Source organism: Cynara cardunculus (assembly GCF_001531365.2).
Source record: "Cynara cardunculus var. scolymus isolate 2C chromosome LG 7, CcrdV1, whole genome shotgun sequence".
NCBI lineage: Eukaryota > Viridiplantae > Streptophyta > Magnoliopsida > Asterales > Asteraceae > Cynara > Cynara cardunculus.
The window spans coordinates 3,829,136-3,834,857 of NC_037534.1; positions in this window are offsets into that span (position 1 = coordinate 3,829,136).

Genomic DNA, 5,722 nt, shown 5'->3' on the forward strand with positions numbered 1-5,722 from the left:
AGACAACAAAAAGAATACAAAAAAAATGATTATATTAGGAAATAAGGGTGCCATAAGTAAAAGGTAGGGGTGCCATTAACCCCCCCTTATTATATACCGGATAATAGATTCGTATGAATTTTGTAAATTTATAGCCTCTTTCGAAATATTTATAGCATTTTTTTTTATATAAACCTATTTATTCATCTTTTCAGTCGTTCATATGATCGTTTCAACGACTATAAAATACGGTAACATTTTATGGAAAATCAGACTAGTTTGGGGCCAGGCCCATAATCAGTTTCAATTTCGTCTGGTTCGGGCTTCGTTTTGGGATGAAAAGTGTAACAGGTCCTTAACTGGTGATTCCAAATCGGTCCCAATTGATCCTGAACCGGTCCCGGTTCTCCACCAGTCCAGACCCATTTGGCCATCTCTTGTTACACACAATCGGGGTAAAAGCCCAATAAATATGGATTAAAAATAAAGGTTAGAGGCCCAAATACTACGGAGTACGGACCTAATAAAAATAGCAGGCTTACTTGCTAGAAATAATTACGTCATTTTTAAGACTTTTTAAAAATTCATTAATATTTTGTACAAATGTTATATTTTATATTTATTTATTTTTTCATTAATAATTATTAAATAATTTAATTAAAGTGAGACATGTTATAAAAAGAACAGAAATTCTGAGCTTTATTTTTTATATTAATAACCGATAAATATTTAAAAGATTTTATTTAAAAAAAAACAAAATTATTTGTGTTATTTGAGAGTGAAAAAAAATTAAGTTTTTGAGCATGAGAGAAATGAAAGAAGAAATATCAATTTTACAGATGCAGTTTTAGGGGCTGTTTACCTAAATCTTTACTCGGTAAGTGTCTACTGTTAGAAGCCAACACTATAATTTGTTTTTTTTTTTTTGTTAAAATTGTAGTATATCAAAATGGTATCGTATGCAACAATATATCTGATAAGTGTTTACCCGGGTAAGAGTCGTTAGCTTCACTTACCGGGTAAAACTCTCTATCTTTATCATCGTTCTTACCAGGTAAGATTCTTGGGCCTTGCCATGTTCGTCTAGTGAGAAAAATTGACCGATAAGCACCTACCAGATAACGTTTAGTAAACAGCCTCTTATTTATTTTATAGTGAATTGTAATTGATGGATAAATTTGTAATTCTATTAATATTTTTAACTGTTTTTATTTTATTTCTTTCCTTTCTTTCTCCTTCGTCTCATATTTGAGAGAAATAAAATAATACTTTTCATCTTTATAATTTCGAAATTACAAGATGGTCATCATGATTTCCAAAAACGTTTGGATTTGGTTCTTTCTTTTAAGGGTCGGTAAAAGATTTTACTAAATGAGAGACATTTTCGTTATCTTATCGTTTTTTTTGTCTTTTACCCGATCAAAATATATTTTATTATTTTGGTGCGTGTGGTTTTTGATTGCATAAAAGACAAAAAAGAATCGATTATAGGACAAAAATGCCACTCGTTTAACAATAATTTTTAACCGCCGTTAGGAAGGGACAAAATCTGGAAGTTTTTGTAAACTACAATTCTCACCTTGTAATTTTAAAACTGTAAGGACAAAAAGTGTTATTTTTGAAAACCAAAGGACCAAATTTGTAGTTTACTTTATTCTCATTTTAATTTTTTTTAAACCCTATAAATTAGAAAATTTATATATAAACTGAAACTAAAAAGAACATGAAATTTAAAGGTTTTTAACGATTTATTATTATGTTTCGGATTTCGGTTTTAAAGGTCAGTGGATAATATTCAGTTATTAGTTATTCATTACAATTAATATATATTTTCATCATTTACTTTATTGTAGATAAGAGAATAATAATGTGAAAAAGAAAGTTGTAGTGAGTAGCGTAAGAAAAGATCTGAACTTGTGATCATCTTTAATCTAATGTTCATCCATGAATTGTGTTTTAGAAGAGAATTTATCTCGTGCATCTTATTAGTATTGATATTCAATTGGGATTGACCCAAGGGTAGAGATCTTTTCTTACGATTCTCACAATAACTTCTTTTCTTACTAAATGATATTTATAAGATAAGTCTCAGATAATAATTATTTGCACAGTTTATAATAATTCATTTGTAAGCCCAAGTTGAACCTTCTTATTGTTCCGGGTAACTGGGTTGATATCATCAGTATCTTCCAGCAAGTCACTAAAGGCAAGACCCTTTGATCTATCATTCGCAAATTAGTGCTTGCTGGTACCGTTTACCACATCTGGCAGGGAATAAATAATCGTATCTTTAAAAATAAGATAAGATCTCATGATATGGTGGTCAATACCATTATTGATGATGTTCGGTCCAGACTTCTTACCTGACCATAAAGCCCTCCCCGAATATTGTCCGAGCTTGGCTTGCCTGAACCTTCCCTAGAGGTTGGTCTTTTTCTCATCTCCCCCTGTTTTCTTTCTTTCTTTTCCTTCTAGGAGCCTTGGTTTCTTTCTAGTGGATGTGGTTCGCCCCCACCGGAGTGCTTAATTTGTTGTTTTTAGGGTTTCTGGGTTTTTTTTTTCTCTTGGTAGGAGGGGCCTCCCCTCTATATAAAAAAATAATTCATTTGAATAAGTCCTGATTATTTATATTAAATAAAAAGATAACAAGTTAAATGATTTTTGTCACACATTTAAATATGTCATTTAACTATAAAGTCAAAGAGTGTCACAATTTTATCGATCTCTATCATTAAACACTAAAAAAGCAACTTCAATCAAATACTACAAATAACAGTAAGAACATTTTTATATTGCTATAATAAATTAAGGGGTGTTTGGTTAGAGATATTAAACAGTAATCAATGAGAATGAAAATAAAAGAAACTGTTTGGTTTTCTATAATATAACGGGTTCATTTCTCCAAAAAGTCCAAAATTTCATTTTTGGTTAAGCTGGGGGGAATGAAAATTCATTCACATTTTCATTATCTGTCATTTTCATTTTCATTCCTCAATATTAGCCAAACAGACCTTGAATAATACTATTTTTTATTAAAACCTAATAATTGTAATATGTAATTGGTTTTAATAATCAACTATTTATCAAAAGGGTAAGATGAATCAAGACATTGATGTCATTATTTAATCACATAAACCTAAAATATTCATGATTGTGTATTACTTTATATATTATTCATTATGAATCTATGTTATTTCTAAGTTTTGTTGACCAAAATTAGGACAAAGTTATTCACATTTTATTTTATAATATTTTTTAGTTTTTTTGTAAAAAAAAAGATTATTTAAATATAATTTACAGTTTAAGATTTGTCGAGAAAATATGCTTTTTAGTGTTCGTTGTTCAATAAACGAATTATTTTTAGTGTTTTTAAGTTGTTGGGTTGGACATGATCTTAGGGGTGTTTGTTTCGCAAAATGATTTATGAACGAATGTAATTTGTCAAATAAATTGGAAAATGGAAGAAATTGGAGTGAAATGTTATGAGGTTTGACCAAGTGTTTGGTTGGCGGAAATGAAATGTAATTTGTCTAACGAATTGGAATCTGTCTGTTTGGTTTGCAACAAAATTTGAATGGAATGATGAAAAAAAAGACAAAAATACTCTTTCTTTGATATTTATGCCATGCGATGGTCTGGAAAATAGAACCCATGTTGGTCGAATAGGGTTTGGTCCTCGATTTTTGGTTTCCTTGTTCACCCCCTTAATGGCATTTGAATTATTTCAGCCCTAACAACCAAATTTCAGTCTATTGGACGAACTTCAAGCATACGGAACAACGAAAGATATTATCCTTTGCAGAGTTCTACGCCATTCGTGACAGGAGTGCGCCTGTAATCGTTTATTTTCCAGGTCTTCGCCGTATCATTCTCGTCACATTCCAGGATTACCCTTTATTGTCTCTCGGTTCACATCTTCTACTCGTCGGGTATCTTGATTCAGGTCTACTAATCGCCTCCTCGTCTCGTCTCACCCTCTGTTGTTCTATGACCAGACCCAAAACTTGCACAACCTAAACCCCTTTTACCCTAATCGGCGTCCCCCCTATCTCTAAAACTTCCCATCGATCTAAACCCTTCTACCCTCCTATAAGTTCTAACTTGTTTACAAACATGGATTGCTTTTCTGTCAATGTTCTGGGTTCGCCATTATTGTAACAGAAGCTTGGATTTTGAAAATGGGTTTTGGTTTAAAATATGAATGGAGCTTGATTTGGGTTTGATTTTGGGGTTTGCGTTTACATTGGGTTTGATTTTGAATCGAGAGTTTGGAGCCGAGCATCATAAGCAGAAATTACAAGCAAGCAGTAAGCGATCGATGATGAAATTGGAATGAAATTTGATCAACGGAATTGACCATTTCAGTTCCATCAGATTCCAGCGAATTCCAATGAATCAAGTAAATCAATAATTTTCTTCTTTTAATACTGAGTTTTAGAAGAAACAAAAAATTGGAAAATTTGTAGTTTCTTTATAATTTTTCTAAAATATAATATTTAAAATACACAAAAAAAAAAAATCCAAAAAGTTATATCAAACTACAACAATTGCTCTGCTTCAGCAATTCTAATATCAATTACAGTAACAGAATATTTTATAAACTGATCACCCCGATACACTTTTAAAAAACTATAACAATTCGATATCATTGGTCGAAACAACTAAATAATACATCTCTTTCTTCCCCTCCCTATTTTGGTGTCAAACATTACGATGGATGATTAAATCTGATGGTATTAAGTCATAAATGAGTCAATATTTACTGAAAAATGGATATTTGTGTAGCGTTTGATTATCTTAATTTAATGGTTGTGCAATTATTTTAAATGTTGTAATTTAGTACTAATTTTAACTGTAAATGATATTTTTGAATCGAGCCATAATAACTTGGGGGTTTCTTGTTTACCTCTTAATAGTTCCATTAAAATGCAGTCCCTGAATAATTAAGAAGTGAATCTTGTTTGGTAAAAAAAAAAGTTGTCTCTCAATGGTTCTAAAACTCTTTGAATAGTTTTGTATCATGAGTCTCCATTAACCATTCAGTGCTCTAATTCCATTGTAAACAATTATATTTCATTTTGCACTATATTATGATAGTCTCTCAATCATTATGTACCAAACCATTCAACAATTGTTAGACAACTCCGTTAGATCTTTAATTTTGGTTTAGATAGCCATGTATCTGGATCATGCAATTAGTTGGTTCATATTTTTTCTACTAATCGAACCGAACCGAACCGAACCGAACCATGAAGAGTCCTCAAAATAAATGATTTGTAATTTGTGAAACGTAGGGACAAAAACCAATGATGTAATTATTCAATAATTAAAAGGGGTTTAAAACTATAATTTGCTAAATTATTTGTACATTAATTTATTTAATTATATGTGTTAATTGGTAGATGTTGACAACTCTATCAAGATTCTTTAGATATAACGTGATGCCCTCTGAATTTGACTTTTACAAATCCAATTAACATCAAGATTCTATTTATTTTTATATTTTGTATTCTAACCAATTGAATATTCTCTACCACATCATGTATTATATATATATATATATATATATATAGGGGCCTAATCAAATGAGAACTAATTAGTTTGTGGTAACTATGAGAACCAATATTAACTACAAATCAATAGATAAATTAAGAAATTTATAATTTTGGCAATTTTGAATTAAAATATTAATGTAAAGATATTTTTGGTATTTTAAAACTTTCCTCCCTCCTCTCTTCTCTCT